This window comes from Microtus oregoni, unplaced genomic scaffold, assembly GCF_018167655.1.
Source record: "Microtus oregoni isolate MIOR12 unplaced genomic scaffold, Mior012 000029F_ref0000214, whole genome shotgun sequence".
NCBI classification, from domain to species: Eukaryota; Metazoa; Chordata; class Mammalia; order Rodentia; family Cricetidae; genus Microtus; species Microtus oregoni.
Window position 1 is genome coordinate 16,687,706 of NW_024543088.1, and position 15,580 is coordinate 16,703,285.

Sequence of the window (15,580 nt, forward strand, 5' to 3'; positions counted from 1 at the left end):
CCCTTTGTTGAATAGATGTTTGAAGTTTTGTTTCCTGTTATTTCAACTTGCTCATTGGCTAACCAAATATAGGTCTTTGATTTAGTATTGATGTGTGAGTGGGGCTTCAGGAGTAAACTCAGTTCAGTTTTAGCTAAGTGAGGTTTCTAAGCCAAGGAGCAGAATCTTTGTAGAATTAGTGGAGTCTCATAGTCATCTTTAGCAGTCTGGTGGTGGTGGTGGGGGTGTTCAAGAAAGGGTACTGGTAGAGTTGGTGATATGGTTCTGATATGGTTCTGGGATTGTGTACCTAAAGAAGAGGGCCATGAAGGATAGTCAGAAGGCAGGTGTGTGGTCCTCAGATCAGTTGTGGGGAGGTGGATAGAGTTCCTAATGTAGGTCTAGTGCCCTTCCCTGGAAAGGGATAGTCCCCATGTCTAGGAAGCAGATGTAGTTGATGTGAGTCTAGTGTTTGCCAGAGAAGGGACTGGATGTATGGAGCTTGGATGGGTAGAGTAGGTGAGGGCGTGTGAATTGGAGTTCAACAGGGAGTCTAGTCTTCCTGTCTAGGAATAAGGGAAAGACATTCGGGCATGGGTGGATGGGGATATCAGTTCAGGTTCGGGCTCTCTGAAAGGTGTATGTGGAAAGGGACTTGGAAAGGCAAGTAAACATGTGTAAAGGGCAGATGAAATGCTGAATGGTTGTGCATGATTGGCATGGGCACAGGAGTGGGTAGAGTTGCTGGTGTGGGTCTAGTGGTCCCTATCGCTGAAGAGGTTGTTCCTCAGATCAATGGGATAGGTGTAGTTGGCTGTGCCTGTCTGTGTCTGCTCAGAGAAGGGATCAGGTGTGTGCACTGGGAACGAGTGGAGTTGAGTTGGAGAGAGTCTATGTTCTCTGGCTAGAGATGGAGAAGAAACTCTGGTAGGAGTGGATGGAGTTAGAAGCATGGATTGGGGGTCTTTATTTGATGGGAATATACAGAGAGGGATGCAGAAGTTGTATCTGTATTGTCAGATATAGCATAATCATGAGCACTGCACTTGGACAATAGTAAAGCTGCCCAAGACTCCATTTTGTGAAAATGTAAATTAATTTAAAGAAGAGCACCTAAATTGGAATGATACTGAAAGCCTCCCTGCTCAAAAATAACCCCCTAGGAAAATGCTTCCCCATGGCCCACAAATAAAAGCCAATATAAGTGTAGTCTAAGGGGGGCAGGTTCTATTCCTATCAGATGGCAGAACCAGAGCAATGTCTTCATGGTACTCATTTTATAGTCAAGAAAGACACAGTAGGGGCTGGAGTCATGGCTCAGCAGTTAAGAGCATTGCCTGCTCTTCCAAAGGTCCTGAGTTCAATTCCTAGCAATCACATGGTGGCTCACAACATCTGTAATAAAGTCTGGTGCCCTCTTCTGGCCTGCAGGCATACACACAGACAGAATATTGTATACATAATAAATAAAAAAATATTAAAAAAGAAAGAAAGACATAGTATTGAGGAAGCCATGGTTTCATAGAGCCTGCAAGATTAAGCAATATGTGGCAGGGCCAGAGTTACTGCATGGAGGTTCCAAGAGGCCACTGCATGAAGTCATAAAGAGGAAGCCTAAGTTTTAATGACAAATCTGCAATGTTGGAGGTACCGGTACCATGGGATGGGTACTGAGGAAATGTGAAGGCAAAGAGAGTGAAGCTGGCTTAAGAGAGAGATGACATGCTGAAGGTAGCATAGGTAGAGGGCTAGGGCTGCCCAAGCCCTTTGGAAGCCAGGTGATTCCACCATTAGATCTAAATGCCAGACATGGACACAGAGCTGCAAGATTAATGTTTGCCTAGTTAGATTTGAGTTTTCCTTTGGTCCAGTATGCTCTCGCTATGCCCTACTCTTTCCTTTTGGAATGGAAATCTGTATTCTGTTTATTAGAATTATGTCACTTTTTTTCTGATTTCATAGATGCTCAGTAGAGAAATTGCCCTGAGTCTCAGATGAGACTTTGATTTGAGATTATTTTCTCCTCTTCTTCCTTTTCTTTGGATTTTTAAGCAGCACTAGAATTGTTAAAGACTACAAGTACTTTTGAAGTTAGACTGTATGGATTTGACCATTAAAGAGAGAAATAGAGAAAGACCAAGTACTGGGTTCAGTTTGGCTTGATCCTGGAAACCCGAGAATGGGTAGTGAGGGAATGAAGAAATGTCAGACACACACACACACACACACACAAAGATTTCTCCTGATCTTTTCCCCCACCTCACCTGTGGGGGTGCTGGAAAGGTCACCCAGGAATGCTTGGCCCAATAAGTATTTTAGCTTGACTTGATCTGACTTACTGCATCAGTGGAGAAACTTATTACTGGGGTATTGAAACCTTTCATCCATTAGTGATGAATGAAGAATAAATGTGGTATATTTAAATAATGGAATTGTTCAGCTGTCTAAAAAGTGAAATTGTGAGATTCTCAGGTAAATGGATGGGATTGGAAATAAGCATTCTGAGTGAGGTAACCCACACCCAGACAGACAAATGCCATATGGTTTCTCTTATTTGTGGGTGTTAGCTTTGAGTCTTCATATGTGTGTGTTCTATTAGAATACCCACAGAAGTCAGGTAATTATTAAGGAGCAGTGGGGGAGAAGATAGAACATAGTATGAAGGGAGCAGGAAAGGTTAACTGGAGACGGAGCTGGGAGGGTAGGCATGGGGGTTAGCATAATTAGTTATATAGGGGAGGATAACACTAAAGGCAGGTCAAAAATCATATGCAAACTACTACTATAGAAGGTCTATATGTGCATATAACACATATAAAAAGAGTATAAATGAAGTCACCCTATAGCTGGCCAACAGTGTGTCTCCTAGATACCACAGGATAAGAAGTAAACATCCCAGTGGCAGGAATGGGTTACAGCTTTCGGAGTCATTGAAAAATGAAGTCCCATGTATCCCAGAATAGTATAAGCTATTGCCAATGTTCTTGGTTACCCTTCCGAGTGTGACGGTAAGACCCTGGACTCTGAGTGGTAGGGAACAGAGAAATCAAACTTGTACTTAGCAATAAACTTCATACCCACTAGCTAGCTCTCATAGTGCCAGAAAGTGGTATGCATGCCACCAGATGAGGAAGAGAAGCACAGTCTTACTTAACTGTGAAGTCTGAAAACACAACAATAAATGGCCTGGTAAGACATGCCGTTTGGTGCAGGAATATCACAAATGCGATGCAAGTAACCAAATACTTTCTTAGTTAAAGTCCGTATTTGGCACTGTTCTTGGGATGAAGAACTTGTGCCTACACTGGCCATAGGCCATGGATAGAAATTCCTTCTACTACTTTGCAAAATGGATGCAGTTTTAAACTGGACTTACAGTTATGCTTGTAGCTTAGAGCATCTCTTAGCACTTATCAGAGAAGCTTCCTTTTGAAGTAGAGGGCAATTAACAGAGATCCACAATGGATCAAGGTACAGCAAGTAAGAGACTGGCATTCCTCAGGTCTAAATAAAATGCCTATATCACACCGTATGCTCTCAACACTCAGATCATTGTGGAAGGGAGCCAGAGGTAGGTAATGGGTACAAGAAAAGAGTTTTCTGGTCACAGTGGGAAGCTGCACATATGAATTCACAGAAGCTGAAATAGGATGAACAAGACCTGTGCAAGCTCAAGGCAGACAAAAGCCCAGCATGGAGAGGGGCATGAATACAAAGTCGCACTTCCAGTGAAAGATCTGTTGGCCATTGACAATTACTGATGAGAAGTAAACTGGTTTTCTTCTGGAAGGGTGCCGCTTCCAGAGAGTTGGCAACTACTGTATAACAAAGGAAACTATCGGGCCAGAGGATGGCTCAGAGATTAAGGGCACTTCCAGAGGGCCTGAGTTCAATTCCCAACAACCACATGGTGGCTCACAACCATCTGTAATGAGATCTGGTGCCCTCTTCTGGTCTGCAGGCAGACGTGCGGGCAGAACACTGTCTACATAATAAATAGATAAATCTTAAAAAAAAAAAAAAACTACCAGTGTAGTAAAACATAACCTACACAATTTCAAAAACAAAATATAAGCCAAAAATGGGCAAATGAAATGACTATATAATTCTCAAAACAAGAAATACAGGGGCTGGCTCAGTGGTTAAGAGCACTGGTTGCTCTTCCAGAGAATCTGGGTTCAGTTCCTAGCACCCACAATGCAACTCATAACCCTTTGTTACCACAGTCCTAGGGGAGTCAGTGCCCACTTTTGGTCTCTGTGGGCACTAGGCATGCACTTGGTACACAGACATGCATCCAGACAAACACCCATACACAAAAATAAATACAAAAACCAGGAAATGCAAATAGTCAATGGGTGTTTGAGAAAGTGTTCAAAATTCTTTAGCCATGTTGATTAGTTTTTGCAAACTTGATTGAAATTAGGGTCACTTGGGAAGGGGGAGACTTAGCTGAAGAATTGCCTCCATCAGACTGGCCTGTGTGTAACACAATCCTAATTAGTCTTATTAAATCAAAATCTGGAGTCAAACATTAGGGGATGAAAGCTGAAAGAGAAGCCAGGCAGTCAGTCACTAGAGTTCTTGCCTCTCCCAATGCTCAGATCAAAGAGCAAGATCCTGTCTCTACCAATCCTAAAACTGAATGCACTGAGCTCCCGTCTCCTCCTGCCTTATAGTCCTCTCTCCACCCAGCCAATCCCTTCATCTCTCTACCTTCCTAGTGCTGGGATTAAAGGCATCTGTCTCCCAAGTACTAGGATTAAAGGTATGTGCCACCACTGCCTGGCCTCTATGGCTAACTAACAGCTAGCTCTGCACTCTGATGTTCAGGCAGGCTTTATTTGTTAGATCATAAACAAAATATCACCATACCTGTGGGCATGTCTGCGGGAATTTTGTTGATTAATGATTGATAGGTGAGGACCCAGCCCAGCGTGGGTGGTGCCGCCCTTGTGCATGTGGTCTTGGGTTATATAAAAATGCAAGCTGAGCAAGGCACGGGGAGCAAGCCAGTAAGCAGCATTCCTCTATGGTTTCTGCTTTTGTGCCTGCTTGGGTTTCTGCCCTGACTTCCCTTCATGATGAACTGCGATTGGAATGTGAAAACTTTCTTCTCCCCAAGTTGCTTTTGGTCATGGTGTTTATCACAGCAATGGATATCAAGTTGGGACATCAGCCACTAGGGACACACAAATTAAAATGGCCTTGAAAGTCTATCTCATCCCAGTCAGGATGACCATCATCAAGAGAACAAAGAACAAATGTGGCTGACTATGTGGAGAACAAAGTGTCACTACACATTTCTGGTGGTGACATGGTAGGAGAACAGTGGCAGAAGAAAGGGAATTGGCCAGGGCAAGGAATGCCAGAAAGAGTACAACAATGTGTTAATGACCCGTACGCATGGAATTGTCTTAAGGAAATGCATTACTTCAGACATTTCAGTCTCCAAGTACAGAACACAAGTAAACTAGTCTTAAAGACCTTTATTTATTTCTATTTTGTGTGTATGGGTATTTTGACTGCATGTAGATAGGTGTATCACATATGTGTAGTATCCATAGAGGCTGGAATGGTGTTGGCCTCCCAGAACTGGAGTTATAGATAGTTTTGAGTGACATGTAGGAGCTGGGAATTGAACCTGGATCCTCTGGAAGAACAGTAAGTGCTCTTTAACTATTGAGCCATCTCTCCAGGCCCATTAGCACCAACTCTTTATGAATTCAAGTATTTTGTTATAGTAACAGAGGATGGAATATGATGAACATGATTTTTTTAAGATTTATTTTATTTATATGACTGTTTTGTCTGCATGCCTAAGGCAAATTATGAAAGAAAAGTTTATTCTGAGTGTGTTAAACTATAACACAGAGGGTGAGTCCATGACCACCAAAGTGGGGAATATGGCACAGGCAGACAGTCAGGCGTGGCACTGAAGCAGTAGCTAAGAGCTCATACATTGAGAAAACAACCGCAAGGGATGCTGGGGTGGGAGAGTTAACTGGGGATGGCATGGGTTTTTGAAGCCTCAAAGCCCTTCCTCAGCGACACACCTCTCCATCAACCTCCCAATGCTTTACAGACAGTTCTACCGACTGTGAACCAAGTACTCAAACATATGAACCTTTGGGGGCCATTCTTCAGACCACCACACATCACATGTGTGCCTGTAGGGGTCAGAAGAAGGCATCGGATCCCCTGAACCTGGAGCTTCACATGGCTCTGAGTACCATGTAGATGCTTGGGACCTGAAACTGGGTCCTCTCCAAGAACAGGAAGTGCCTCTAGTTACTCAGTCGTCTCTCCAACCCCAACACACACCACACACACACACACACACACACACACACACAAGACAGGGTCTCTCTATGTAGCTCTGGCTGTCATGGAACTCATTATATAGCCCAGACTGGCCTCAAACCCACAGAGATGTGCCTGCCTATGCCTCAAGAGTGCTGGGATTAGAGGTGTGTGCCATCACACCTGGCTTCCAACATATAATTTTTGTACATTAGAAAATATAAACAATCAGTTCAAAGACTTAAAATGCCCCAGTCCAGCATTATATGTTAATTTCTGAGAAAATGGATGACTCCTCTTCACCATGGTCTGCAGTGTTCGAATCCTTTGGCAGTCTAAGCGGCAGCTAGAAGGAAAGGTAGCCTTTTGTACGGTAGATCAGAGCTCACACGCTAGAAGCCACCTCACCTTCCTCCTCCCTATTTCTTCCTTTTCTTTTGTGAAGAATTTCTGTATTAAATTTAATAGCAGTCTGGCATTAAATTCATAATCGTTCTACTTCAGCCTTGTAAGTGAGGAACTGTAGGCAGGAGCCACAGCAGCTCCCCAGCCAAAGTTTCTCGGCCTGAGCTACATCCCTGCTTCTACAAAGGCAGTTTAAATTTTGTCTATTTGCCCAAGAAACACTAGAAAGGGTTTGGTTAGTCTTCAGAATTGTCTTGGTCACAGAATAGGGTCTAAACACCTATTTATTGTGCTTATCAATCTTTTTGGTATCCAATACATTTCTCACTCAATAAGTATCAACGAGTTAGTGCAAAATTTCCTGTTAGCTATATTAACAAAATGTTATGTTAAAACTATATATCTAAGATAATATTCAATGTTTTTATACCTTAGCCAAATATAACTTGACATAAAATAAAATTCCATTGATTCCATTAGTTTAGTGTGGTAAAATACAGTCACCAAAACAAAGCCCTTTAGATAAGGTGGGGTACTCCTTTAATCCCAGCAGTAGAGAAATGCAGGCAGGAGGATTGTCGCAAATTTCAGGCCAAGCTGAACTGCACAGTGAATTCAAAGCCAGACTGGCCTATATGTAAAGATCCTGTCATAAAAATATGATTTATATTAAAATAATAACCAGCAGCATATCATTACGTGCATGATATATGAAGTTTGTGTTAGGTCAATTCCTAGTGAAGTTGTAAAACATTCCGTCTCAGTTTTTTTTTTTTTTTTTTTTTTTTTGGTTTTTCGAGACAGGGTTTCTCTTGTGGCTTTGGAGCCTGTCCTGGAACTCCCTTTGTAGACCAGGCTGGCCTCGAACTCACAGAGATCCGCCGGCCTCTGCCTCCCGAGTGCTGGGATTAAAGGCGTGCTCCACCACCGCCCGGCTTCCATCTCAGTTTTTTATCTCTGGGAAAAGACACCATGACCACAGCACCCTTCCAATGAACACGTTTCATTGGGATGGCTCACTTACAGTTTCAGAGGCTCTGTCCATTATCATTATGGCAGGGAGCATGGTGGCGTGCAGGCAGACACAGTGCTGGAGCTGAGAGACTCAGAGTCAACAGGAAGTCGACTGACTGTCATACTGAGTGAAGCTTAAGCCAAAGAGACCTTAAAGCCCGCCCCCGCAGTGACACGCTTCCTCCAACAAGGCCATACCTCCTAATAGTGCCATTCCATTTGGGGGTCATTTTCTTTCAAATCATCACACTTTCCATGTGAAAACACTGACATGCATTGATGTCAGTGTATATCGGTAAATGTGAACAATCTGGATCAAGAATCAGAAATATAGATAAGGATTTGAAAATCTTCAAGGGAGCCAGGTGGTGGTGGCACACACATTTAATCACAACACTTGGGAGGGAGAGGCAGATGGATCTCTGAGTTCAAGACTAGCCTCATGAAGACAGGCAAGACTATACAGAGAAACCCTGTCTTCAAATACCAAAAAGAAAAAAAAAAGGAAAGAAAAGGAAATCTTCAAATGAGGTAGCTTGGAACATTGTTCCAAATACCTATATTAAAATTCTTCTTTGCCCCCCACAGATGTGTTTACTGTTAATCCCAAAATTTGAGAGAAAAAAAGGACCAAGTCCACAACTGTCCAAATTAAAGTAAGCTGTATTTGGGTGGACCTCAGGCTGGCCACCCTATCTCCTCCTAAGTCCAAGTTTTGAGAGCACTGGGCTCTCAAAGTTCCTTTTATAGGAGAGATAAGGTATTCACAGGAGGGTCAAGGGGTTGGTGGCTATCTATTGTTAAAAGGACACCATAACTTTTAGCTGTAGGCCTAGCCTTTAACCGCCGAGCCATCCCTCCAACCCATACAATAAAAGGGAAGGAACAAAGGCAAAGATAAACACCAAAGGCAAGAACACTATCAAGTGAATGAAGTTACAGTCAGTTTACATCAGACCTGGAACTTATTCCTGATTACAAATAGAAGTCTTCATTGGCAGGGACTTGACAGAGGACATATCTCCTAGCTAGGAACAGACAGGAACTGATTTGACTATAAACAGAACTCTTAACTTGCAAGGCATATTTTTGGTTTTACATTAACCTGTTATGTATATTTTTGGTTACAGTTTTACTTTTGTTACAGAAAGAGAATTATTTGCTAAGAAAAATGTTTTGTTTGGTAATTCATTTCTAAAAAGAAGCTTGCCAGCCTCTTCCCACTTGAAAACAAACTGCACTGCATACACTATTATTAAATGCAACAATACCTTTCTGTTGAACACAGTGACATATGACAAGTTTGCATTTGAATTATAGGTCATTTTATACATAAGGAGTCTTAAGTATTTTCCGACCCACAAACCTCTCTGCTGACACAATAATCCCAATCAGACCAAATTAAAAGATGTCCAGGTTTAATGGACACCAGCACTCCCAGGTGACCCCCCTGGGAAAACACGAGGGGAGGTGGGAGAACCGAAATGATCACGGGAGAGGGAAAGGGAGAGACCGTCACCTGTTCATTCTCTGGGGAACAGTTTAAATAGCCTGTGGGAGTGGCCTTGACCTTTCCTAGGGAGGGGTCACTGGTTGGAGGGCTTTCTCGGAGGTGGAGTTTGGACTGAGGCAACTCCCAGGAGAGGGAGCTTTGAAATGGAACTTTCCACCCAATATTTCAAGATGGATGCCAGGGACCTGGGGTGAAGCCCCCCAATCAAACATTCCAGACATTTTTGGATAAGGATGTTAGGGGCTGAGGTGATGCTTTTAACCAAAGAAGGAGGCGAAAGCTCTTTGCGCATTACTTGGTTTTGTTGTGCTAGAGATGGTACCCAGGGTCTTGGACACACTAGGCAAGAATTCCACCACTGAGCAATATTTCCAGCCCTCAGGAAAATATTTGTTTGTGGAGACAGAATCTTGGTCAGTGACCAGGCTGACCTTGACCGTGCTCTGCAGCCCAGGCTGACTTTGAGCTGTGACCCCCTGCCTTAGCCCTTCAAGCAGCAGCTATTACACATAGGTCTGCACCAAGAGGTCTAGCAACGGATTCATTTATATTTAAATTCCCTTTTCGTGGCACAGCACATTAAACTGCAATTGCCCAGAAATGGATGCTCCTTTAAACAAGACCAGAATAGATACATTAACAATAGGGCTGTGGAGACAGTGCCAAGGTAGAATGCTTATCTAGGATGTGGGAAGTCCTAGGCTTGACCCTCAGCAACACCGATGCACAAATATAAATAAACACATCCACGATAATGGTAATCATAAGTTGGGAAAACAGCTACTTCTTTTAAGGGTATGTTTATTGAAACAGAAGCCAAGGAAACTGAAAAAGTCGATCGGAAAAGAGGTGGATTATGGGGCTACACTTTACCAAGCTGGGTGTCGGATTAATTGAAGTAGTTCGGGGGAGGCTTCCAAAATTAATGCAACAGCTGTGAAACTGCTTGAGCTGGAGAACTTGAATGTGCCCTTTTCCTTCCTGTCTCCGTGGTTTAGGAGAACAATCTCTTAGTACACAGGGCAATGATTAGGCACACGGACGCCCACACAGACAGACACACAGAGACACAGACACACATTCAAGGTCTCACTGTGCTGCCCAGGTTGACTTCAGTCTCCTAGATTCAAGTGAACCTTGATATGGGGTTCCCCTCTGTATGCTGTGAATATGCTTTATTACCATTAGTTAATAAAGAAGCTTCTTTGGCATATGATAAGGCATAATATAGGTAGGCAGGAAAACTAAATTGAATGCAGGAAGAAAGAAGGTAGAGTCAGGCAGATGCCATAAAGCTGCTGAAGAAAGACACCAGTATCTTATTGGTAACCACAAGCCACATGGTAAAATATAAAATAGAAATGGGTTAATTTAAGATATAAGGAAGATACCTGAACCCTTGGCCAAACAGTGTTGTAGTTAGTATAGTTTTTGTGCGATTATTCGGGTTCGGGTGGCTGGGAAACGAAAAAGCAGTCTCCATGTACAGACCCTCCTGCTCCAGCTTCCCCAGCAGCAAAGACTACAGGCTGCCACCATTGTAAACCAACGCATAGGCATTCTCGTCTATTCTTCCATATATAATATATATTGTATATGTGTTTATATGGACTTGCACATATGCATATATATGTGTATGCCTGACATAAAAGAACTCTAAGTACATTAGTGCATTATCACTAACTTCCTGAAAGCAGTGTAAGAAATGAGTTGTTCTGGCTCATTTTCAGTGTGAGGTGTGCTTAAGTTCACGAGCTGCAGATGAGCAGGTGTCCCGAGGCATCTGTTGCTCTCACACACAGCTGGTGGCTGAAGTCAGCTTACCTCACAGCTCTGGAGAGCTGCAAGCATGGGCAGTCTGTTCTGTGACAGCCCAGATCAACGAAGGGGGCAGTGTGGGGGGCCAAGTTACTTATTAAATAAACTGTCCTAAACTTACAAGATGGGGATTTGGAAGGAGAGCAAGCCTTGGTCTATGGGTAGATGGGATAAGCGTTTATTGCAATTGGGGACTTTAAAAGCCATTGCCTTGCTCCAGATCGCCACGTCAGCTACTTAGGCCTCTTCTCTATGCTTAGGTCCCTTTCCTGCAGAACTCCAGATTAAAACTGCTTCGTTTTCACAACTCTTTTGACTTTCTTATGGCGATATTTTTATCAGTGGTCATGATAAATGGGTCTTGTGCTGCTCCGAATCCGTAAATGTGGGCTCTTTTTCTCGTTTACTCCGTGGACGAAAACTCCTGAACATCTGTCTGCTGATTAGAATCTCGGTACTGTGGAGAGACTGGAATGTTTCAGCCCAGAGGCGAATGTCCTTGTCCATGGGAACAGCCACCTCTTGGTCAAAACTAACGTCCTTAGATTAAAAACCCTTGGAATCTGTGGACTTAGTAGACCCATTGACTTCTAGCAACCCCATGGCTAAAATGTCATGTGATAGTATCTCAGGGCATACAGAAAAAAAACCATCTTGTTTGTAACTGCATCTCTGATAATACCTACCAATGTATTTTTTACTTCCCTTGATTTTTGCCTTGATTTCATTTGTTCTGTGAAACTTTAATAGTCCTTTCACGTTGGAAAACGGAATTTGGGATAACCTAAATCTGTGTTCCCGGAGTCATGGTCACTCAGAAGGACACCAGAATAAATCTCATTCCCTTTAGGCAGAAAGGTGTGCTTCCTTATCCTTCCAACAGTGCTCCTGGCAAGATGATTCGGTTCTTCCTAAAGAGCGGCGGTGTGGACACAGCTGGAATTCCTGCCTAGCCCGGCAGTGCTAGCTCTCCTCAGTCAGTTTCAAAGCTTAGTTTCCTCACCTACACTTCGCAGCACCGCGGCCGAGAGGCTTTGGCCCTTGGAGTGTGGTAAAGGGCAGGACTGTTCTTCCGCCCTCCCGAGGCGTGGCTGGTAGGCGAGCGGAGCGGGCGAGGCGTTTCTGGGGTCCAGGTGAGCCTGGCAGGTGCACGCGGCCCTGCCCCGGGCCAATGGGCGACGCCGGTCCCCCGAGTCTCTCGGGCGGGTCCGGGCTGCGCTCTGGCGATTGGCTGTGCAGGGAGGTGACCTGGGCCGCCGCCCGCGGGTCCGACGGGAAGCGAGGCCTGCGGGGGCAGCGGTGGGCGCCCGCAGCCGCTCAGCCGGGACGTGGGCCGCGGCTTCCGGGGAGTGACCGCAGTGACCGCAGGCCACCATGAACAGCCAGGGCGACTACACATTCAGGCGGGTGGCGATCCGGCGGAAGTCAGGCGCCTACCTGCCGCCCGGGATCCCGCGGCCCTGGAGCAGACCCTTGCCGCCCTCGCGGCGGGCCGGCTTCCTCGCAGTCCCGGTCCAGGCCGCAGGTACGCGTGGGTGGATGGGGAGGGGCTCGTGCGGAGGGTGCTTGGGTGGGGGGGGGGCGTGCCGTGGATGCGTGGGCTGCCGGGGGGCGTGCCTTGGATGGGTGGGTTAGTGAGGGGGGCGTGCCGTGGGTGCGTGGACTGGCGGGGGCGTGCCTTGGATTGGTGGGGGGGTGCCTTGGGTGAGTGGGCGTGCCGTGGATGCGTGGGCTGGTGGGGGCGTGCCTTGGATTAGTGGCTTGGTGGGGGGGCGTGCCTTGGGTGAGTGGGCGTGCCTTGGATGAGAGGGTTGGGGGGCGCGCCTTGAATGGGTGGATTGATCGGGGGCGTGCCGTGGGCGGGGGTTCGTGGTGGGGGCATGGTTTGCATTGTTTGGGTGGGCTGGTAGGGGTGTGCCTTGGGTGGGTAGGAGGGGGCTATTTGGCCAGCCTCCTGCAACGTTGATGGCACCCTGTCTCCTGAAGTGAAAGCAACCTCGGGGTTAGTTAATTGCAGGTTGGACGCGCTTCCTAGTTAGTTTGTCCTTTCTCTCAAAGCTTCTTTAGCAAGAAAATGACCGTTCTTGAAAAGTAAAGGTGTGTCTTTATAAAAAGTTATTATACAGCCAATTTTCTATATACTGCTATTTAAGCTTCGCTAAATTCCTTCCTTCAGTTGACCTTGGTTCCCCAGCGTTTCCTTCTCAGTAGAGGCTTCCTACCTTCCTGAGGGCAAAAGTTAGGCATTCAGAGATCAGTAACAAGTGTTTACATTTTTCAATTCTGAGTCTTAAAAAGAAATCTTCTCACCATTCTGTTATTGACCTTCACGGATTTTGTAATGATTGAGCACGCAGCTTTGATTACTTAATGTGGTTAAGTGTTGAGGATGGTAAATGTACCTTGTAGTCCTGGTCCCAAAGCCGTAGAAGGTATACGGCAGAAAATCGTGATGGATGGTGTGTTCTAAGTGTGTGCCGGCGTTAGATAAGGTCGTGATGCGAGAAGATTCCCGAACAAGGAACTGGGTCATGGATACTCCTCCACACTCATTTCCTGCAGAACTGGGAGACTGATGATGTATTGTTGAGATTTCTTCCAGTTTGGTCTGATTCACCAGTCTGAATGAAAGTGAAGCTTGCTTTGAATAGACTTCTGTATTTTGGAAGCATGTACTTGGTCATAGCATCTTGTTCATCGGTGTTTTTCAGGGCAGATGCTGGGCTGATTCCTTACAGCGTTAGTGAAGTGCTGGCACTTGGTTTATCTTCAGATGCTTTGCAGAGGTGATGAAGAGTGCAGGGGCTCAGCATAGTCTAGAAATTATTTCCTTAAGTCAGCTGTGCTTATAGAAGGAGTTCTGTTTGCTCTCTTGCTTTTTTTCAGTGACAAGGATGGAACTCGGGGCACCATGGGTAAGCAGGCTACCACTCAGCTATCCTTTCTTCCTTTTTTAAGTTTTAAATAAGAGAATCTCATCTCTGACCCTTTAAGAAATAGAGTGCCTATGGGTGGTAGAGAAGGCTCCGCAGGTAAATTAGGCGCTTACTGCCCAACCTAGGCCCTGAGCTCCACTCCTGGTACCCACATGTCTTCTCTGACACGGCTCCTCGTTTAAGAAAAGGAACATTTCTGTGGATAACTGCCCACTCTGACTCACTTCAACAGTGTGGTCCTCTGGAAGAGCAGCCAGTCCCGTAACCACTAAGCCATCTCTCCAGCCCCTGAATTAACATTCTATGTTTTAGAAGACAGCCAAGTGTGCTACTGAGACCTGTAATCCAGCACATGGGAGGCAGAGGCAAGAAGGTGGTCCTGCCTTGAAAGTCCGTAAAGCGATCTAGTTTCAAGTCAGTCTGAACTAAGAGTGAGGTTCTGTATCATACATAAGGAAAACAAAACAACACACACAGAAATGAAGTCAATTGGTTACGTATCCTCTCAAGATGGGTTTCTTCCTGATGATAATCAGTCACGTGACCATCGTGGATACAGCCTCTTTCCATGAATTCTCATTCACAGTGGGAACGTCAGGTGACATCTTTGCTATAGGTCTCAAGTGTTACCTGGTGACAGTCTTAGCTCTTGGGTTGGTGGGAGCTGGTGACCTGTTAGTTAGCGCATTTCTAAAGTACCCCACACTGACGGTCACAAACAAGCTACGTCACACACAAAGGTGGGCAGCGGATGATTATGAGCTCTGAGTTTCCGGAGTCCAGTCGAAGACGGGGAGGAGCGACAATATGAGCAGAGGTGTCAAGACCATGATGGGGACACCCACAGAAACAGCTGACCTGAGCTAGTGGGAGCTCACTGACTCCAGACTGACAGTTATATGACTGAAGCAGCCGATGGGGCCACTGGCGGTGGGACCAGGATTTGTCCCTAGTGCCTGTTCTAGCTTTCTGAAGCCCATTCTCTTTGGAGGAATACCTTGCTCAGCCTAGATATGGGGGGCGGGCCTTGGTCCTGCTTTAAAGTGACGTGCCAGACTTTGTTGACTCCCCACAGGAAGCCTCACCCTCTCTGAGTAATAGGTGGGAGTGGGGTGGGGTGGGAGGAAGGTGCAGGAAGTGGGAGGGAGGAGGGGAGGAAGTAGGAACTGGGATTGGTATGTAAAATGAGAAAATATTGTTTTAAAATTTAAAAAGTTTGTAAAAAAAAATAGCCCAAGATAATTTGATTCATACATTTTAAGGGATATATACAGTGTAAGATTGGAAGATTTTTTGTTACTGGGTGCCTTTATTATATTTATATTGTAACTACTGGTGTATTTATACTTCTACCATCTTATTTTTAGGCTCTCTCCAGCTTTTTCTGGGCCTTTCTCTTTTTCCTGTCCCATAGCGGAGCATCTGAAGGTCTTGTGGTTGAGGAGATCTTTCCTACTCGGGGTTGTTCCTGCTGACTCTCATTGCAAGTAGCTCATTTATTTTATTTTCCTGTTATCTGTGAAGTATCTGCATTGATGACAACATTCTGTTGTACACGGAAGTTTCCAGGAAAAAAAAAATCTTGTGTGTGGAGTTTAACCAGTTAGTAGAG